This window comes from Lichenostomus cassidix, chromosome 1 (genome assembly GCF_008360975.1).
Source record: "Lichenostomus cassidix isolate B80296 chromosome 1, HeHo_3.0, whole genome shotgun sequence".
In the NCBI taxonomy this organism is placed as follows: Eukaryota; Metazoa; Chordata; class Aves; order Passeriformes; family Meliphagidae; genus Lichenostomus; species Lichenostomus cassidix.
This window is the reverse complement of record NC_139479.1, coordinates 106,845,815-106,866,535: the sequence shown is the minus strand read 5'-3', so window position 1 is coordinate 106,866,535 and position 20,721 is coordinate 106,845,815. Positions and strand designations below refer to the sequence as shown.

Here is a 20,721-nt window from a genome sequence, read left to right as displayed (position 1 = left end):
TGTATTAGTCATGTGATTGAGGTTCTAAAATAAACATCATTTTATACAAATTTGAGAGAAATTAAAAGTGAAAACAGAGCATTAAGAGGACAATGATGTGCGCAGAATGAATAAAAGCATTGATAATATCATTCATTTGTCTAAATTGTTTTTTATTTGGAACCTATTAATTTTATTTCTTTTTTCCTTTGGGAGCCACTTAAATCTGGTTCCAAAAACATGTCCTTTAAATTCCAATGACTTAAATAATTTAAGTTTTTAACTGTGCTTCCAGATGCTATTAGCAGAATCCTTTGCATTATCTGCAGTGTAGGTGGTAAATAGCTGGCTTTTCTATTTTCTAAAATACTATGGCCGGCATGGGAAATTAAATTTAGAAACCAGCTTGATTTATGGCACCAGTGAGTTTGCTTCCTTGACATGTTCCCCAAGGGTCTGGCCACACTAGCACCAAAAGAAATTTACCATGGGGTTCCTGGGAGTTAAACTAACTTGAAACTTGTAATTCATTGGAATATACAAAAAATTAACTTCTAGAATGAAAAACTTTAAAATCAGAAAATTATTGCTAATAATCAGCTCTCTAGGGGAAAAAAGAGTCAGAATGTCATCTTTCATCTTCCTGCCTTTTCTTCTCTCCTTTTTTGTCAGCTTTCAAAAAAAACTTCTTAAACCTTTAATTCTTTTTGTTTTAAAAGCCCATTAGTATAAATTAGAGTTGTATTAGAATGAAAAACTCTAATAGTTTTATCTTTGCATTGTTTTTATGTTGTCATCACTATAATAGTCACCTAGCACCAATGTAGCCCATTTTGAAATTATGATTTTCAATAATTGCTTTGCAAGAGAGAGCATTGGTGAATACAATTCATTGAAGTGAATATTTCTGTGAATTTAAAGCATTTCCCTGGGCAGCACAAATGATCTCTGCAGAGTTTTGGAATCTGATGCCTGGTGATATTGATTTTGTCTGTGTGTTCATGCCACATTAACAACATTTGATGGTAAATGGATCTTTGGAATCCACAGCATAAATGATGTGCAGCCCCTGTTTCCAAATGCATACTTTCATAACACAAGGCTTTGTTAGAGAGTTCAGTTTCACTCCTTTCCTGCATGTGCCAGCTGTTACTCATCAGGAATTGTACAGTACCAGGATCTGCTCTTGGCCTCTCTACCTGACTCACATGGAGCTCATGGAACAGCCTTGTATTGACTTGCTGTCACGATTTAACTGACAGAATTTGAACCACTAACCTAGAGGTGATAGGCAATATAGTCCTTAATTTTTGGAGTATTTGAATCCTGCCACTATTCCATTCGTAATTCAAGATTCAGAACAAGTGACATTTCAGCATATTTATCATCCACAGTTCAATATAAAGATGTGTTCTTTTCCAAACTCTACTCTTTAAGGGTATTACCCACATTTCTCCCTCTAAGGATCATTACATATATCTTTTAGACCATGTCTACACTTTTTCATACTAAAGGCTCAAGGTGACTTGAGTGGCTTTTTCTTCTATTCTGTGTCTGGAAATACTTTAAAAATAAGCAAGAATTTTAAAACCTCTGTGTCTGTGCTCTACTGTGCTGACAGGTTAACATTCAAGCATTCAATTCCATAGTATACTTTTTGGAATACTTCCAGAGCCTCGTTAGCATCAGGTGGTAGAATTGCCATGTTCCTTCCAGGCCAGCACAAGAATGAGAGTTTTTAAGGAAGGCATATTTCAGGTTCTTTTAGCCCCTTGAAGGAGCAGGGCTTTGTTCTTCAGTGGTTTTATTACGAATATTGAAGATTTTTGCCCACCATCCCTGGATATGTTTATATGTAAAGAGAATGAAAGAAAATCCTGAGTGATTCTAGAAATAACAGACATATTATAAACTGTAATAAAAATTCTTGACTATTAATATGCCAGCCTCTAAAGATCCTTAGTGCTTTGTTAAGCTGGTGAAACATAACCTTATTATGTGGTTGTTTTGGTTATTTCTTCTTTAACTTTGCAGTTTCTAAAACAAACATGTACATACACCTTTATTTTAGTTCTAGAAGTGCAAAATATAGAGCAATTATTTGAATGAAATTACAAGAATTGTGTATTGTTGAAACTACATTATTAAAGTATCTGTATTAATTGTGAATATTTTGAAGAAATCTGTGAGTGGTGTAAATCTGTGATTGTTTTATGCCTTTACTACTTGTATTTCTGCTACATCTGATGAATATATTGCCAGTTTGTACAAGGAGTGTGATACATTTCTGTGTACAAAATTGGTAACAGACCAAACCTCTCACTCACGTGCATCTTCAGCCATAATCACTTGCATATCCCAGTTGTGGAAATTCCTCATGATGAGTGGGTCTCCACAGCCTGTCTGTCTTTCTCCTCACACCACACAAAGTAACACAAGCCTAATTTTGAGCATGTGAAGTGAAGGCTTTCTGATTATTCCGAATGCAGAGTAGTGTTTCTGCCAGGGTGATGAGTCTGCAGAGTGGGGAATTTCAGCTGATGGTTATCTCAGAGCTGGTTGTGTGAGCAGCCACATAAAAGAGGGACAGGCATGGCATACATAGATGGAAGGTTTTTTTATAAGAAACCATGATCTGGTGGTTTAATATAGTATCTTGATTCCACAATAGCTAAATGTGGTAGTAATTTCTGTGTCTTAGCTGTTACATGAGATTAGACTTTGTAGGCTATGTGTGGTTTACATAAATGAGATGAGTAATACTGCATTAAATTTTTGATTTGGTCTTGATGGATGCAAGTACTGGACAGCAATTAGCTGGTAGTTTCTTCTCTTACTTATATGGGAATATGTCCTTTTATAATTTTAGTGATTCTTTAATAAAGATGTGTTCCAGCAAGCATCTGTGCCAATACTCAAGCATCACGAGATTCTTATCCTCTTTTGTGTCACACATCTCACTTTTAGCCAGCTGCATTTTGAAATTGCTTGTGGTCTCCCTTTTCAGAGTTCTGTTCTGATGGCCCTATGATTCTTCTGAACTACATGCATAAAATTATATTTGAATGAGATCTCTTTAATTCTGCCTGGTTTTCCATCATATTCCTTCCTATGCTTTTAATCCATATTCATTTTTACAAATATTTACAGCATGTCTGGAATGGTAGATCTATTACAACAGCCCTGAGTTCTACAGTGAATGAAGTGCAATTCTTGTTAATTTGCTTTTTTTTTGGGGGGGGGGTGGGGGGTGTGTTATGCATTTAGAGCTTATTTTCTAGATATGAACCTCTACATGCAGTTTTTCAGGACCATTTCATTCAAGGCACTCACTCTGTAAAGAGAACTGAAAATATACAGACATCATGATAGAAGCAAAAGTTAGACAAATGCAAACAAAACTGAAGTAGCTGATGGGTGAAAAGTCAGTCACATTGTACATGGGAGAATTAATCCTCCCTCAGTATCTCAGTGTTCTCATTTTCATTATGCTTTTCTGCACATGGATAGTTTCACACGTATTTGACTTAAAAGTCTAGGTGAGTTTAAGGAAGACCTTCATATAATATTTTTTTTCCCTAAATTGGGATAGGAAAGGAAATGGAGCAAGACATTTTCTGTACCCCATAATAAAGTTTTCACAGCTGTGCTATGATTATTTTCAGACTAAGAATTCCCTGCGGAAAGGATCCGAATCCCATCAGAGATTAGTGGAAGTCTTTGGATCCAGCTCAGAGTAATACAATAACATGTAATCTTTATCTCAAAATGTGGTAGCTGATATTTCATCCTTCAGGATAACTTCTCTGCATCGGCATGAGGGCAAACAGGAGACAGCAGGAGAGTCCAGTGGGTCAAACACCTCCCCAGTGTCCTCTCTTTGGCTTTTCTATTTGAAAAATACAACAAATTTTACTGTGCTGGTTAGTAGGGGAGGGTTTACAATGAATTTTAAAATCAGATTCCTAAACTGTGATTTTTCTTTTATTATTTTTTAAGAAAAACTATTTTTATGCTATCACTCCATTTTTTTCACAACTGCCTTTGAAACACCACTTAGGTAAAAAAAAAATAAATAAAAAGAGAGAGAGAGAAAAAAGAGGGAAACCATCTGATGTACTTTGCCTTCTTTGTTGAAGTTCCACTGAGTCATTCTGAGATAAATGGAATTTTCTTCTTCAATCCAAAGCTTAATTATGGTAATTAGCCTGTGCAATTTGTAAAGTTTGGCACTCAGTTCAGCTCCTAATATGCATAAGCCTCTTTCTGTTACAAATTGAGTAGGTTTAATCAGTTTTAAAAAGACAGTGTCTCACTATGTCTGCATGGCACACTCGTAGATTTTCAGATTGGTTGTTATTCCAAACTCTGCTACATCATTAGCAGTTTTGATATTTTTAATATTCATGAAGCTTTCATTTTAGCATTAATCCCCAGCATCTGTGATTATGATGGGTACTTTTGGGAGCTGTCTATTGTGTGTCTACTGAGAATGAAAAGCCCAGCAGTTCCTGGCAGTAAATTAACCCTCACAATGCCAGTTGGTGCTGGACTCCTTTTGAAATGTTGCCTTCTGCTATGTTCCTTTCTATTCAGATTTCACACTAAGGTCTGATTCCCTCAGCAGACACAAGCTTCGTTTCATCCTGACAGCCATCTGTGACACTAAGATTTTTTCCTTTTTTCATTCAAAGAATGTATCTTTCACTGCATGCCTTTTCCCCCCCAAATTCAATATGGTAATCAAATGGGAGAAAAATAGAGTCCAGAATGCAGATTTCTATCTTAAGTGAGAAGATGAAGGCATTGAAGAATTTTATTTTTCCATGGATTCAAGGAAAAGGGAAAGATCTTTTGCGGGGGATTTTTTTTATCCTAATATTCATGGTAAAGTTTTCTTTAGGAAGGGATTTTTTGCTAAACTTCAAAATGTGATCAGATGAAGGCCTTTAGCTGCGAAAATGAAGTCTAGTGAATGGAGAACAGACTTTGGATACTGTTTGATACTGTTTCCCTCTCTGCTGCTAACTTGTGGAAAACAGCAAATCCATTCTCTCTGTTTTGCTGCTTTTCTGATTTAGACCTGTAAGCATTCGGGGGCAGAAACCCTCTAGCATTATTTACAGTGCAGTATCATGTCACCCATTTTAGACATGCAATTTGGTGTATTTAGCTGCTTATCTCTAGCTGACAAGTACTTGATAAAGGAGGACAAGCTTTTCCAGACACAGTTTTCCTTCAGGTGCTTTAGATCATTATGGAGGGTGTAGGTGCCATCCAAATTAAGATGGCAGGAATAAACAGTGTAAAATATGTACACTTCCTTTTCCTGCTGTGCAAAGCAGAAAAGTTTCAGCATCAGCAAGGCATATAAATCCAATAGAGTAAAATAACACTATTTAAAGAATGTTTTTATGCACTGCCATGGTTATGGTAAGAATGCTTCACAGCTTGTCACCCTGTGCTAAATGTAGGATTCCATTCATATCCTGGAGAAGTTTTGAGCAGTTTGGGGTATCTTTGGGTTGCTCTGTGGGGTCTGTCAAAGTCTCTCTTAATATGAATTGTCTGAAGACTGAAGTCTCTCTTGGCAAGTGTCACCTGCTCTTAATTGCCTTAGCAGGCTCACCTCCTGGGCTCTGCTACCTGATCACACAAGTGCAGGGTTGTCAGGATTTGCTTTTTTATCCATTGTTCCAAACCTTCTTTGTCTCAGGTTGCTTAGAGGCTCTGCCTGCCTGCTAGGAATGAAATGAAATTTCTGTCTTAAAAATGTACACAAGTAGGTGGCTTTTAGTGCACTGTACAGAAAGGTGAAGGATTCTTTTGTCTTTATTCATCAAGCTTTTCTCCAAGACTGCTTTGTTATTTACTGAAACCACATGGATTTAACTGAATAGCTTTGGAGAAATTGTGGATAAATTGCTACCCTGAAAGACAATTGGCCTGACATTGGGAGCCATGGATTGGCCTTGCTGCTAAAGCAACAGGAAAGGGATTTGCCAGCACCCACTTCCAGCAGTATGGGGAGCACAGGAAGAGCCCCATTGGCAACAAATGCAGGGGAGAAATTAAATCACAAGCTGTAAAATTATTCACAAGCCAGAAAGGAGCTGCAGAAAAAGAACAAGACTGCAGTGCCCTGATGATGACAAGAATTTCCTATGTCCTTATGGGACAGTCCTGAAGGCTGAATGGGAACAAAGGTTGGGCACACACTGGTGTGTTTAGAGGTGGACTGTGTGGCACTGCTTCAAAGATGGCCTTGGCATCCTGAAAGCTTAAAAAAAATACACTATGGCAAACTCTTCCATAATTTTTTTGTGTTTCTAATGACATTGTCAGCAAGAGCATGCTGGCATTTGGGTGGAAGAGTGTGCATCAGCAGCTGTGCAGCAGATTTTGTACCCATAGTAAAATGCTGTTGTGTCACAGATCTTTAGAGTCCACCTTTCTCTCCCTCCTTGCATCGAAGGAGTGCAGAGGGCTGACCTTCTCTTGGCACTGCTATTATTATGTTCCTCCCAGCTGTACAGCCTTTTCAGAACAAGATATCTCAGCTTAGATCTTAGTTTTTAAAGCTTAGGATATTTTCTTAGCTGTTGTGCTGTTTGTGATACCCTGGAAACAGTCTACAGGTAGATGCAAGAGCAAGAAAGCTCAAAACCTTTTCTCTTTTCTTCAGCTGGGTTATGGGTACAGTTTCTCTTGTGCTTTTTGAGAAATACTGGATATTTTTATTATGCTTCTGGGCATCCCCAGGCTCCCTAGGGTCTGGGAATACTGGAAAAGCATACAGAATTTTTATTCATTGTCTGGATAACATTTTGAAACTGGTCACTCAAAATAGAGAATACTCTGTCACTCTCTGAGTCTTCACAAATTAAGTACTACCTTTTTCACCCCTTTGGTAGAATACCTGTTACAAAGGGTATTTTCCCAGTGTGGACTCAGATTCTCAGTAGATTCTCAGGTTCTCAATCTGTAGATCAGATTCTGTAGTTATCTGATCCTAAGCACAGAAATGACGAATAGCATCAAGTACTAGGGATGGAATTTAACAGAGGTTCAGTTTTTATTAAGAAAGGAACAAGAGCTTTGCAGTCTAATAAATGAAAGAAAGGTGACGGTTGGAATTTGATTTAAGGAAGCAGGACTTTAAAACATAATTCCTTCTGTGTAATTTAATAGCCATTGAGGAAGTAGTGGAATCTACAGTATGTGGTCTGTTAATCTAATTAATCTACCCTAAAGGTTAAGTCACACACCCGACAAGTATAAGTGGATTTTGATCAAGTTTTACTGGGCCTATAAAATAGGGAATATATGAGGATGTCCAGATTTACTTGTGTTTGCATTGGAAATAGCTCAACTTTGTAAAGTCGTGGACTGATGTACGTGCACACACGGAGGAGCATTTTTATTTAACTTTCTCTTTCCAAACATAACATGCTGGGGATTTAAGAATTGATTTTTATGATGCTGAACGTCATTGAAAAAGTACAGCAAAAAAAAAAGAAAAAAAAAAGGAGAAAACTGATGTTCTTTGCCAGTAAAGATGGGGGATAAATTATTATTGAATACTAAAGCCCATTATTTTTAAAGATGTAAAAGAAGACCCTATTTAGTCCTGTGTCACATTTGGTACTCCACAGGTTGTTGTCCTTGGTTTGCATGCACTCTGTTGTCCTGAGAAGCACTGAAAGTAAAGACTTCTGTTCTTAATTTCTCTCCAGTTGCATCCAAACTTCTGTTACAATGACTCTTCATGAGAAAGATAGGTCAAAACTAACCTTTCTGAGGAGAGTAGTTCACCATGCCTAGCATTAACCTAAATCCTGGTTCAACCTAAGAGAAAACTAGTTAGGATTTAACATTACCAACCCCAGGGTAACCTGAATCTATGAAAATCTGTAGAGGAGTTTGGGTGACAGAGACTTTCCCAATTGTTATTATTGAGCTGCGTTCTCTGTTCTATCAAACCCCAAATTCTGCTTCTCTCTCCTTGGCTTGCAACAGTTTTCTGCCTTCCTGCAAACAGCATAAATATACAGCACAAATATGTGTGTCAAGGCAGTTCTCTTTGAAGGTTCTCATTCATTTTCCAGCACATCTGCTACTGCTGCTGTTATCAAGGTGACAACCCCCAAAGAAACCCACACATCACAGAAAGGTTCAGAAGGAAGGGCAGACTGCTACCTGCTTTTGGGAGTCTCCAGGAGTTTTTGTTCCCTTCTTCTTCCCCCAGAGTTTTTTCTTATGTGCATTTAATCCTAAATGCAGCTGGTGGGGTGTGTGCTCAGGTTTGTCACAGGGGTCAGCTGTGAGTGTGGGCACAATGGCAGATTCTTCCATTAATTTGTCCTATGTATCATCATAGTTGTGTTCATTCCAACATGCAAATTGATTGCTTACCATAGGAGAAAATTATGTAATGAGGCTCTAGAGAACATAAATATTTAACCATGTTTTTAAATGCATTCAAATATGTGTGTATGGAGAAGGGAGGGGTTAGTGAAGGCAATGCATTCTAATAAACATGTTCGATATTCCATTGTATAATATATCAACCCTGGAAATTCATACTAATTAGTATTTTGAGCTCTCATGGTGTTACAAAACCATTGGCACTAGATGAATAAAATGTTTAGAAAACTTTTTTTTATGATCTTATTGATGCATTCACCCATATCAATGACCAAAATTTATCTTGCTTTAGCAAATCAACAGATTTCTTTCTTCTGCTAAACGTTTTTGGCAACGCAGATGGAGAACACAGCAGTCAGGGCTCTGCTCAAAGGCACAGATAACTGAATGGGTTACTTCCTACATTAAAACCAGCTTGTTGACTTGGCAAAGAGCCCTGGTCAAGTAATACAACCAGTGCTGCTGCCATTTGTTAATTCTGCATAATTAAACACCAATTATACATAGTATTGTTTTCCAGCAGGCTCCTCAGCTGGCTTTTCTTTATTGTGATTCTGTGCCAGTTTCCTTCCTTATTACTAAAAAGGTCTTTTTATTTGTTATTATAATTAGGAGGTTTAAAAGATATCAATTTTTTTTTCTAAAGAGAGAATAGCAAATGATTATGGAAGTTGGCATATCATTTTACATTAAAGACATTGCATATAATAGGTATTTTGATTTTTTTGCATAATCTGGGGAATCTGCACTGTACTATTATAGGGCTCCCCAGAACAAGTCTATTAGTGAATATGTAATAATAAATGAATGCATTTACAAACCAAAGCCTGTCTTTTTTGAGACACCAGGAAATTCAAATGTAGAACCAATATTAATTTCTCAGCACTTTTTCTCTCATTTAGCAAGGCTGCTAAACACATGCTTAAGCCCTATTGAAGTGAACAAAGTCTGTGCTTAGCTGCTGTTTTTAGGCATAAATCTCAATATTCTATTGAAGTTGGAATATTTTATGCATCTTGCCACATGACTAGGTATTTGTAGACTGAGTATCAAAGGATGTTGATTAATTTCTTGGTGCTTTTAAAATGTTTTGGTGTCAGTGATGCAGCTCTATTAGTGAGGATGACAGAGAAATTTCAAGAAAAATTTTCCCTGTGTTGCTGGGAATCGTGGAATATGAGGAGCAGAAAGCTGAAGGCTGGTTTTATACTTTTTTACAGTTTATCTTTCCCTCAGTAAGGTATCTGTTATGTAGACCTAATATACAGGAAGGTATCTGTTATGTAGACATAATATTTATTTCTAACTACTTAAGTTCACAAAAATATTCTGGGAAAAGGTTGTTTGGGGGTTTTTTTCCCCCTTTCTTTATGATTATTTATATAACAATATTACCAAAGGGTAATACATACAGCCAAAATAAGTATGGGAACTCCCTAGAGACTCTAAGTGTGTATAATACAACTCATAAATTTTCTTGTAAAAGAAGCAAAAGAAAGAGGGAAACTTTCATGTTTGATAATCATTACAATTTAAAAGGAAGGATGTTAATTGTGCCTATGACTCTTAAGCCATGGATTATTCAGCTGTCACACACACATACTGAATTTCTATGCAACATCCTCATGAACTTTATTGAGAAATGTTTCTATGACTCAGCAGCTGGGGCTCATTTCTCAGCCAATTTCTTCCTTCTTATCTCCTTGTGACTCTGCTCTCGTTATCTGTTATTCCCTTCCTTTCAGTCCACATAATTATTGGTCCCCCCAAAAAAATGCAGTTTTGAGCTTGGCAGTTCTTGGTTCTTCATTTACTGGATCACAAGCAAACTAAACCATAAAGAGAAGATGAGGTTGCCTGCTTAACCTGCAAAGCCATGGGGTCAATGGGACTTCCCACAGCACATTATAAAAAGGACAAAAGACTTTGTAAGATGAGGCTTTTGGTTCATATTACAGTTTTGTCAGTGGAGCCATTTTAAGTTGCAATTGTCAATAAAATCTTTTCTTGACTCTCTTTAAGAATAGGTCAGCTGTTTTGAATCATGGTGTGCTGTGTGTGAAACATATATTTCAAATTCCATAAACTTGGTAAAACAATACTGTTTTGTCTTACTTGCTTTAAGAATCACAGTATTTTGGCATCTTCTTTGCACATTTTATTGTCAGAGTTATTATTCTTCCTGTCTTAGGCATACACTTTCATTTTCATTGTGCTTTAAATAGAAAGGAAAAAAAAGTGTGATTCTAGAATTGTTTTTGAATTTGTGTCTAGATGCAGCATTCCTACATCGAGTACATCTTCATTTTATAACTGCATCTAACACAGCAGAATTTAACTAGTGAAACATTTTCATCATAGAAAGCTTTCTTTTAGTCTTTTATTGCGAAATAAATCTTTTAGAAGACACCCACATGAATCTTGAAGGGAAGAAACAGAGGGGATTACAAAGAAAAAGAGGTATATTTTTTGTTTGTTTGTTTCTCATTGGAAAGGTTTTAAAACAGCTCTAGGCTCTGGGAAGTTATTTATTGTTGCTATTACAATAATGCCCCAAATATGGCAGCTGTTGAATTGTTTCCCTGGCATGTAGTCAAACCTGTCCCAAGTTTTGAAATGTTAGTTTGTAGTCAAAAGAGCTGGGATTACACCCCAATTCAACAAAAGCCTCTGAAAGAGATAATTTCTATAGGAGTTTGTGTCATTGATTTCTACAGTTTTGTTTAAGGAGCACTCCCCAGTCACTGCTCTAAGATTTTGCTTGAAGCAAAGCACAGACATAAATCCTATTTTGGATTAGAGTAAGTGGGGAATAAATGCATAAAAATGGGTCACAGCAGTATAATGGATGCAGTTTGACTTATCTCCCCTAAATGCCAATTTTTATTTACATTCGCATGTATTTATTGATAATATATTTATATATGCACATTCTGAGTGTATTTTGATGTTTGATTAATTGTAGAATGATGTGATAAGGTGCATTTATAGTGCACCTGGGACTGCTGCCCTGCAGCCCTGCTCCTGAGGCAAATCTGGTGTCACCACTAATAGTCTTCCCAGGATCAAAGGTTGAAGGTCACCTGGCTAACAAACCATGAAGGTTAGAAACAGGAGTGACAAACCATGAGAAAGGATGGACCCTCAGCCCTGCTTGCAGGGAGCATTAGCCTCAAGCCATGCAAAGCCCCACATTAGGCCTTAATAAGTTGGTTTTACTCCTGAAAAAGCCATTTCATACTTTAGCTGGAGTTTTTCAAGATAATTATATTTTTCTCTGCTTCTGGACTCAAAAATAATGTGATTCTCCTCCTCTCAGATTTGAAAGGAAAAGAGCTGGGAAAATGTTGATACATTATAAATAACTTGGGGAAAAATTTGGAAGATAATTTTACCCCACGACAATGACACATGGACCCTCCATATGGCAGTTTTAGATGCCAAGATTTTTTAGTCTGAACTTCTTTGTCTTGGGAATAACCTGGGTGTGTTGCAGTTAGCCCAGCTTTGAGAAGTAAAAATATTTAGACCACATTATTTATTGTTTCCAAATCAGAATTTTTTGCTATATCTAAAATGTCACTAACTTCTTAAACTACTAAAGAGCAAGCTGCTGTAGCTTCTTCACCTGGACATGATCCCATAAATCAGTTTGGTGGGTGACAAGGGGTACTTCAATATCATAGGGAATAAACCTCCCCCCCTCATTTTGCAGTTTATTTCATAATTAGCAGAACCTGAGCCAACAATCTTAGAAGCTGCCGATGAGGCTTCTGCAAATGTGGGGTTTGTATGCAGTGAGACACTGGAAAGAAGGAGGATATATCCACTTTGTGTCACTTCAGGATCACAGTGGTATTGCAAAACATCATGTTTAATGCTGCTTGGGAATTCTGTAGTACCACAGAAATATCAGTGACCAATTCGACTCTAGTTTATAGTAAAGACAAAACCTGATCTGTTAACATGTTTGGCTCATATTTGGTAGGCAAAGTACTATTTTGTAGCTTAGGGGTCTCATACTAAGAAAGTTGAATTTGTAAGACTTAGTTGTCACTTAATCATGTAAAAAACTTGCAGAAGAAAAATTCTGAATGCTTAACATATTAGTATTTCTCTTTCTGCTAAAGAAAATTTCTGATGTCATCTCTAAGATGTGCATGGTGTTTTGTGAGAAAAATCATTTTTTTACAAAATAATGAATACCTATACAGGCTCAGAAAAGCACAGGGTTTCAGGACTAGTGACAAATTGAAGCTCAGAAAAACTATTTCTTTTTAGGCTACAGCAGTTGATGTTTCTGGCAATGTAACTACAATGCAAATAAAATGTCCTTCTTGAAGTATAAGAGTAGTAAGACAAGGATTGCACTTACACAATTCTTAACCTTAAGAATTGAAAGTTTCAGTGTTTAAGAAATGTCTTAGAAAAAAATTATGCTTCATAACGACAAATTTCTAGATTTTTACCTAACTGTTGTGTATATTTAGTTTATAGTAATATCACAGACATGAAGATTCATGTCACTTTGCTATGGACATGCAAATTGTATAATTCATTAGTCTTGTTTTCCCATTTGACAGAAGGGGCAAAGAGAGGCTCAGGAATAGATCCACACAGGTCTCTGGCATATTAATACCTGTCTGGTTTTGAGTACTTTTGATCTGATCATGATAATTCAGCAAGAAATTGACAGATTAAGATATTTGATTTCAAAAGTAAGCAGCTGAGATGATTTCCAGGCTAACAGTCTTTCTTTCAAAATGCCTGTCACTCTTTAAGGTTTCCTCTTCTTTAAGCTTTCTTGATTCCAGGACTCACAGCATTCTCTAAAATAAATTTTCATTTGCTGTCTTCCCAAGTAGTCGGTCACAAACTGTGTCCTGTAAATTAAAAGAACTTTTCTAAGCCTGACCCTACTTTCTGCAGCATGTAGAGAACTTTGCCCCAGCAATCAATTTCATTTCACATCCATACTTTAAAATGACAACTTTGCTGGGAGAAGGGCTAGGAAGAAGAGAGAATAATAGGAGACAGCAATCAAAGTCTACATTTTGTACTTTGTTTCATGTTAATCATATAAACATAAACCTAGATTTTTTAAAAATTAATATAACATGTAAATATATTTTGAAAAAGCAGACATTAAACTTGGGTCTTACTCAGAATAGTACAGATTAACTATTATATTATTTACATACAGTCAGTGGAAGGGAAAATTTATTTCATGCTTACTGATCCTTTTATAAGAATTGGAAATGCTGCTTTGTATACTAATCAGCTAGTAATTTATTAGCCTGGAAATGTTCATGAAGCCAGGAGATGTCCCCATTTAGGCTTTACAAGATCTTTGGCTTGCTTGGTGCCTTTGAAACGAATCAACCTTGTACAGTCAGACAGCAGACTGAAAGCTCTAAAAGATCATCAGATTATTGGGACATTCACTAGTGCCCTTTTTCTCCCTGTATTAGCTCCAGCACTGCAGGCTTCTAAACGTGGGGCTGGAAGCCTTGGCTGTGGAGATCTGGAGAGCAGCATTCTGCAGATAACTTGTCTCTAGCCACAAAGACATCTCAGATGTCCAGCTGAAATGGAGATGATAGCACTCCCTGCTCCACCTTGCAGTCTTTCAGGGAAAATGTCTTAGTTCACCTTTGGAGAGCATTCAGCAGTGGTGTCTGCAAATTTGATGTTTTTAAAGTCATTCCTGACCACTATTCAGTGTCTATACACCTCACACATTTTGTACTTTATTGTACTTCCCTTGATTGTTATCTGTGCTCTGCACTGGGAGAACACTCTGACAGCAAGTTACAGTAAGATCAGGCATGCAGCTTCACTTCTACAATCTCCTAAGTTTCAAGTCTGTGGCTTTGTAACCATAAGAGCATTCAGGAGGTTTTTTTACTCACAGAGGTTTTTGGGTGGGAGTAGCAGAGATTGTCATATCATAACTGCATATTAGCTGCTGCTGTTGACTAAAATAGCTGCTCACAAGGTTTGTTGAAGGAGCCTGTGCCTTGCCACACTCATTTCAATGAGACTCAGGCAGCAGTCTGTACTGTTTCCAATTGTTCGTTATAACTTCATTTCTGTTGTCTGCAGATGCCTGCAAAACATAAAGACAGAGGAATCAAGGGGATGGTTTTCATCCCCCTAAAGAGCTTCCTGAGAATATTAGCGGGATGAAAGTGAAACTCTGTGTTTTCATCCCTTCAGACTTTCTGCTTCTCTCCCCTTTCCACGCTGTAATTCCATCTCCTCCCCTCTCAGCAGCAGCTGTAGCTCAGCTCCAAAGGCCCCTGGAAGCTCTCCCTGGAGGCACTGCTGACCCTGCTGGGGCTCCAGCCTCAGCTGCAGCTCTTCTCCAGCCCAGCCTTTCCCTGGGGTTGAGCACTGCATGACACACCAGCCGGATTTCACTGAGTGTCCTTCCAACAGGAGATCTGGTTCTGTTTTCCTCAGATATCTGTTTTCACTTTTTCCAGTAATAAAGATACAAAAGAAATCGTTTTCTTGAAAGGAGCTGCAGACTGGACCGAATGTGAGCTCTCTCTGCTCCCTTTCTCTTTTCTCCAAAGAGATTAAATAAGATGGTAAGATAAACTTCACCTCCCACCTTGCAGCTTGCCTTGACCTTGAAGCAGCTGAGGGAAGCCTGTGTGAACACAGTTTTCACACACATGCATCTTCAATTTTGTCTTTTTTTTCTGCTAACAAAACCTGGCACACTGAACAATGTGAAGCATTGAAAAAAAATGCCAGGAGTCTTCAGGCTTGTTTGGGGAAAATGTTGTTGAGAAATAGGTCTTTTAATAAAGAAAATATCAAAAAAATCCTTTCAAAGGTTAAACTTCTTAAATACGCATTGAGTAAAATAACTGATTGAATTAGTCTAGGAATGAAGGATTCATCATTAGTTGAACTGTTAAGCTGAATAATGAAAACTAGTTGTACAACAATAGTTACACTTCACAAGGAGGAGGCCAAAGAAAATAAATTACACTGCTTCTAGAATTTTTAGAAGACATAATAGTGTTAACAGGGTAGTGTTAGATTTGTTGAGCAGTATTTTGGTCATGTAGTAGTTCAGTATGCTCCATACCTTTTGTCACAGATTGAAGCCATTTGCACAAAGTATGGTGCATCCTTTCTGCCCTTGGAAGAAAAATAATTTCCCTTTCTGTCATTGATCATCCTTCTTCAAAACAGGCAAACATTAGGGTGGGAGTTGTGTGCACTGCTCTTTGCATTTCAGTGGGAGCAAAAAACCAAACACCTTTTAAGTTGCCTGTGAAATCAGGTGTGCACAGAAATGGAACATTTTTCCCTCTTCTAATGTTCAGATGCTGGAGGCCAAGCAAACCATAGTCTCAGATACCTATTTCATGTTGCACTTTGAGCAAAGGTTCACAGTCAATCCAGTGCCCCTGAGTTTTGTGGGAAAGTGGTGCTCAACATGTATCAGATCCTCAGCTGATACAATTCTGTTCCAATCCCTTTCAGTTCCCAGCAGTGCAACACTTCCAGGCATCACCAAGTATTTATTAATGGGATATTTCCTGGTATGATTATATCTATACATCTTATAATTTAAGATCAGCAGATCCATTATATAATAATAATTCCTAAACTGCATTTTCAAACATTTATCATTGAAATATTTTTCTCTAGAATTAATATCTCATGGTTGCCTTCACCTTGGTTGGATGATGTATATAAGAATGAACACAAAAGAGAATCAATATAGCCATTAACTGACTTGCCCACAGGATATGATAAATGAGGGGCCAGTTTAAATTCGACTAAATTTTCCTTGATAGTACATCATCAGAAAAATCTTCATGTGCCTGTAGCATTTTTCATCAAGTGCATTTTTTTTCTACTTATGAATGGCCTTTATATTCAATTGTAGGAATCCAAATAGTGGAATTAGTCATTCATACTTAAGAAATATGAAATACGGAATTTCTGTGAATGTCACAAATTCAGATTATGAAATACATATTGATAAAATAAGATGTATGAGATGAGGAAGGGCTAGGAAGTGTTTTACTTCAGTCTGATTTTCTACAGAATAGGGTTTCTGCTATCACACAGTCGGTATTTGTTGAATCTCCTGCTCTAGTCTTTTCACAATTCACTTGCTAATCTTAACTAGCATCTTAAAAAAAGATGGAAGGAGTCACAAAACTATGCCTGAAGCAGTAGATGTGAGATGCAGTTGCGTTTTGTCTGCATATTAGAACAAGATTTCTCTATAGACAAACTTCTGTCTTTTGGTTGTCTTGAGAAAGATACCTGTGATGGGAGTCTTCATGGAAAGTGGGAAAGGTTTTGCCTAGGACTTTGATTGGGATGGTGAGGGGCAGGACCCTGAGACACTCAGCCTGAATCTTGTCAAACATAATTATGTTCCAGTTTCAAGCTGAGGAGAAAAGCTTAAATAGAAGCTTACCTAGGGGGCCTTCTTAGGCATGAGTGCCAATCAGTGTAAAGCTAGTTAACATTTCAGTCAATGCTTATGGGAGATTTTCTTTATTTATTTATTCCAATTTTTACCATGTTTCCCTCTCATAATTGAAAATAGCTTTCTTTATATTATACGTGTCCCTTTTCTGAGACAAAATGCATTTTCAAAATCATAGTCATTTAGAAAAAAAAATACTATGAGGAAAACATGTTAGATTTGTTTTAATGATAATATTTCTAATAAAAAATGTTTCTGTATTCATTGCTCAGTATTTTGAAGCTAAAATTAAAATTCTAAACTGTTTAACAGTTTTAGAAGCTTTTCCTGAAGTACTTTTGAAATAGTCTTTGCCTCAGGTGTGAAGTCTTTCTCACTGACTTGCTTAAAGCTTCAGTTTTGATCCATTTTGAGCATTTATGTGCATTTGCAGCTTATTTATCTCCAGTGTTAAACTTTCAAGATTTTATCATATCTGCTTGGTCAGTCTACAGTTGTAGAACTGCAACACAAGTTTTGGTAGAGTTAAACAAACTGTAAAGCTTGACTAATAGGAATGATGGACTATACTCAGTAGTTTCTTTTGTTTTAAATTTTAAATTTTCTCACAATTTTCTGTGGTATTTTCTTCCTATTTGAAATATAAAACAATAGCATTCTGTGTTGTTTTACTTTCTAGCTAGTGTTCAGTGTCAGATCAATCTCTAGCTGGATGTGTTATTTGATCCAATGTGTTACTCCCTTTTTTCATATCCAGCACCTTCTGAAATTACAGTGTTTTTCCAGGAATTTTCTGTAGTCTGGCCTCCTAAAATGAAATATGATTAATTGCCTTCAATATGCTAAATATGCTTTTCTTTCTCTAAGGTTCTTGAGCTTTTGTATTGTTCTCCTGTCTCCTTTTCCCATAATTTTCATACCTATATTCCCACCAAAATAAATAAAAAATTTGAAGCGAGTAGAAATATTAAATACCTTTTCATTTTGTTCTGTTTTATAGTAGAAGTTTAGTACAGTAGTTAGAATAATCTTGGATATACCTAAAAACATTGAGTGTCATGATATGCCGAAGTTTCAAACCATCAAACCTTTATGCAGGTGTTTGAATTCAATAGCACTAATTGTGTCACACCCAATGGTGAGCCACCTATTGTTTGCAATTGATAGGTTATTTTTACAGGTCTTGGAAGGGCTGCTGAGAGCCACCTCAGGGCTCCAGCCCTGTGCTCAGACTGAAGCCAGAGCATCCTCTTCCCTGTTGGAATTTCAGCGCTGGGTAGCAGTGGTCCTAGCCTGTAGGGATATAAAGCATCTATTTCTGATTTTATCCAGTTTGACAGGTTTAAATTTGCTGAGGATCTCTGCTAGAGGCACTTGAGGGCCCCAACAATATGGAACCAATCACGCTAGGAACACATGAGATGTATAATGTTGCTCCAGAAGTATTTTTTTATTTCCTGCCCAAAGCAGCTGCACCAACACATTAAACGAAGGTAGGACAAACAAACAGTTGAGGCTTGATAAAGAAATTTTTCTTTTTTTCCAAGCTGTCACTCTTGCAGTGTTGTACTTTAGGTCAGTGATATTAGAGCTGTGACCCAGTCAGCAATGACATACTTGGGAAACTTTCTACATGTTAATCTGACACAATGAATCCTCAGTCATCTGTGCTTCCATTTTCCGTTCATTACTGGTGATAAATGAGTCCCTTATTATGAGAAGCCTAACTTCCTGGTCTCTAGTACTATGGGGGTTTTGGTTTTGCTTTTTAAGGTGGGCATGGCTGTTCCTTCCATTTGCTATTTTGTTGTTGTTCTGTACCTTCTAAAGCACAAAATGAAGCTTCCGATAAGGTTATGTCTTACTGTCTACTTATCTTAAAGGTTTGGTTGCTTTTTGAACACAGATATGTCATTTGGTTAATCTTTAACACCTTGGTAGTCTTATCTATCAAAATTTGGATGTGTCTGCTGTTGTTATTTACACTGGCATTGTTCTCATCATATTTGGGTAGTTTAAAACTAATCCTTTGGTGTTCGCATTTGGTGGTTTTGGGCTTTGTGCTTCCACTTAAATCTCTAATTATTTCTGGGATTCCTGTGGAACTATTGAAGGTCCCTTTTTGTTTCAAAATTACTGCCTCCAGCTAGTAGTTCCTATGCTCAATGTACACAGTATTACAAACTGGCAATATTTAGAGAAATCTGTAGATCCTTGTAAATCCAAGTACCCCTTGCTGTGTTGTATGATTTCTTATCTGGTATTAATTTTGCAGAGTTGAATTGTGACAAGATAGAAGAGTTATTGATTGTTCTCCTCCTCAGCTATTTCATTTCATCATTGTTCTATTTTGTCTGGAGTTTAAGTTCATAAACTTGGAGTAATTTTTGACCTTGTGCTTTCTTGTGAGGCTGACATTAATCACACTGAGAAATGAGATTCCCAGCTGGAAGATGCTGAAGAACCATTACAAACTATTAAATTGACTTTCCACTATTTTATCTTTCCTGGTTCAGACTGAGAATTATTAAGTTGATTGGGACATATCTGTATGTTTCATTATGAGCTAGATAATAATTGCTAATTCTTTATTTGTGGCTCTTTCTCCTACCTCCCTGAAGTATTCACAGCTGTGCTAACAGAGCCCTGCCTACAGTCAATGGGAGCATTCTGCTGCTTTAACAAGAAAGGGCTTCAAGCCTAATATCAAATTTTCCATGTAAATGCTTAAATGCTCCATCATTTGTTTTCTTAAGGATATGATTTTGAGCAGTGAGTAGTCAGCTCAGGTAAACAAAGCAAGGAGGAACACCTGTTGTACAGCTTCTCTCCAAGGCACAAACTCAAAAACCTTCTTTGTGAAATGCATTTCATTATGCTGCAAAAAGCAGAAGTTCTTCAGAAGAGCTTTACAGGGAGAACGCCTGTGATCAAATAACAAAGGGAGAAAACTTCCCTAAAGTCCTTACCTCCACTTGCTAGGAATAAAAGAAGACAATCTTTGGATTAAAAAAACAAAAAAAAAAATGTTGCAAGTGAGTTTTATTTAATACATTTGGAAGGTGAATAGGAAGGGAATTCTGGACAGTCTTGACTGACTGCCACATGGTATGGATAGGCATGTGTGGTTTGATGATGCTTGAAGCTTGCTGTAGATTTATCCTCGTAGTGAAGTACTGATTAACATGGCATGATTTCAATCCATGCCTTTTTACAAGTGAGTGTGAATATTTGTTTACCTTGCAAGTCACCTTTTCCACTTCAGTTCAAAATCATCCCTGTACATTAGCTACCAAATTAATTTCCTGGTAGGCAACAGTAATTTTAATTGTAAACTACAACAGAGTAAAAGCTTCATTTTTTAAATCCCTGAATCACTCCATAGGCTATAGCATGTTTTTGCTCTGTACAGAGGACAAAGTAAATAAGAATGTGACTGGCTTAAAGTATGGAAGGACAGGGACTTTTACAGCCTGTCCTGGCTGCTGGTTTCTTTGCTATAGCCAAAGAGCTGGGACTGTGGGAGGCAAAAAGGAAGAGAGGAGCAACAACCGTATACATTTCCTCTAAGAAATCCATATGCTAAGGGTATCAGTAATCAGAATGTGGCTGAGGTCACTGCTGGAAGGTAGAAAACATGTGTTGGCCACAGCAAAATGGTTAAAAATGTTGCCCTTTAAAAAGAAGCGGGAGTCAAACCAGAACAGCTAGGAGGGTCTTTTGAAGGAAAAACCCCTGTAATTCTTGTGACATCAGAGAGATTTCCTTGCTTAAATATCTGTTTTAATAAGCTGAGTTAATGTGCCAGTGCATTGCCTTGCTGGACAGTGTATTAGTGCAAGCAT

The 20,721-nt window shown here is 37.1% G+C and overlaps 1 protein-coding gene and 1 long non-coding RNA gene across 2 annotated transcripts in view; both read left to right on the top strand.

The window, feature by feature from the left end:
- Positions 1–20,721, top strand: part of ROBO1 (roundabout guidance receptor 1) — a 476,969-nt gene that overhangs the window by 101,390 nt on the left and 354,858 nt on the right. The gene's annotated exons all lie outside the window — the stretch shown is intronic.
- Positions 6,458–19,828, top strand: LOC146445494 (uncharacterized). Its single transcript, XR_014855195.1, has 3 exons — positions 6,458–6,617; positions 18,209–18,369; positions 19,633–19,828. It is a non-coding gene; the product is annotated as an uncharacterized LOC146445494 (long non-coding RNA).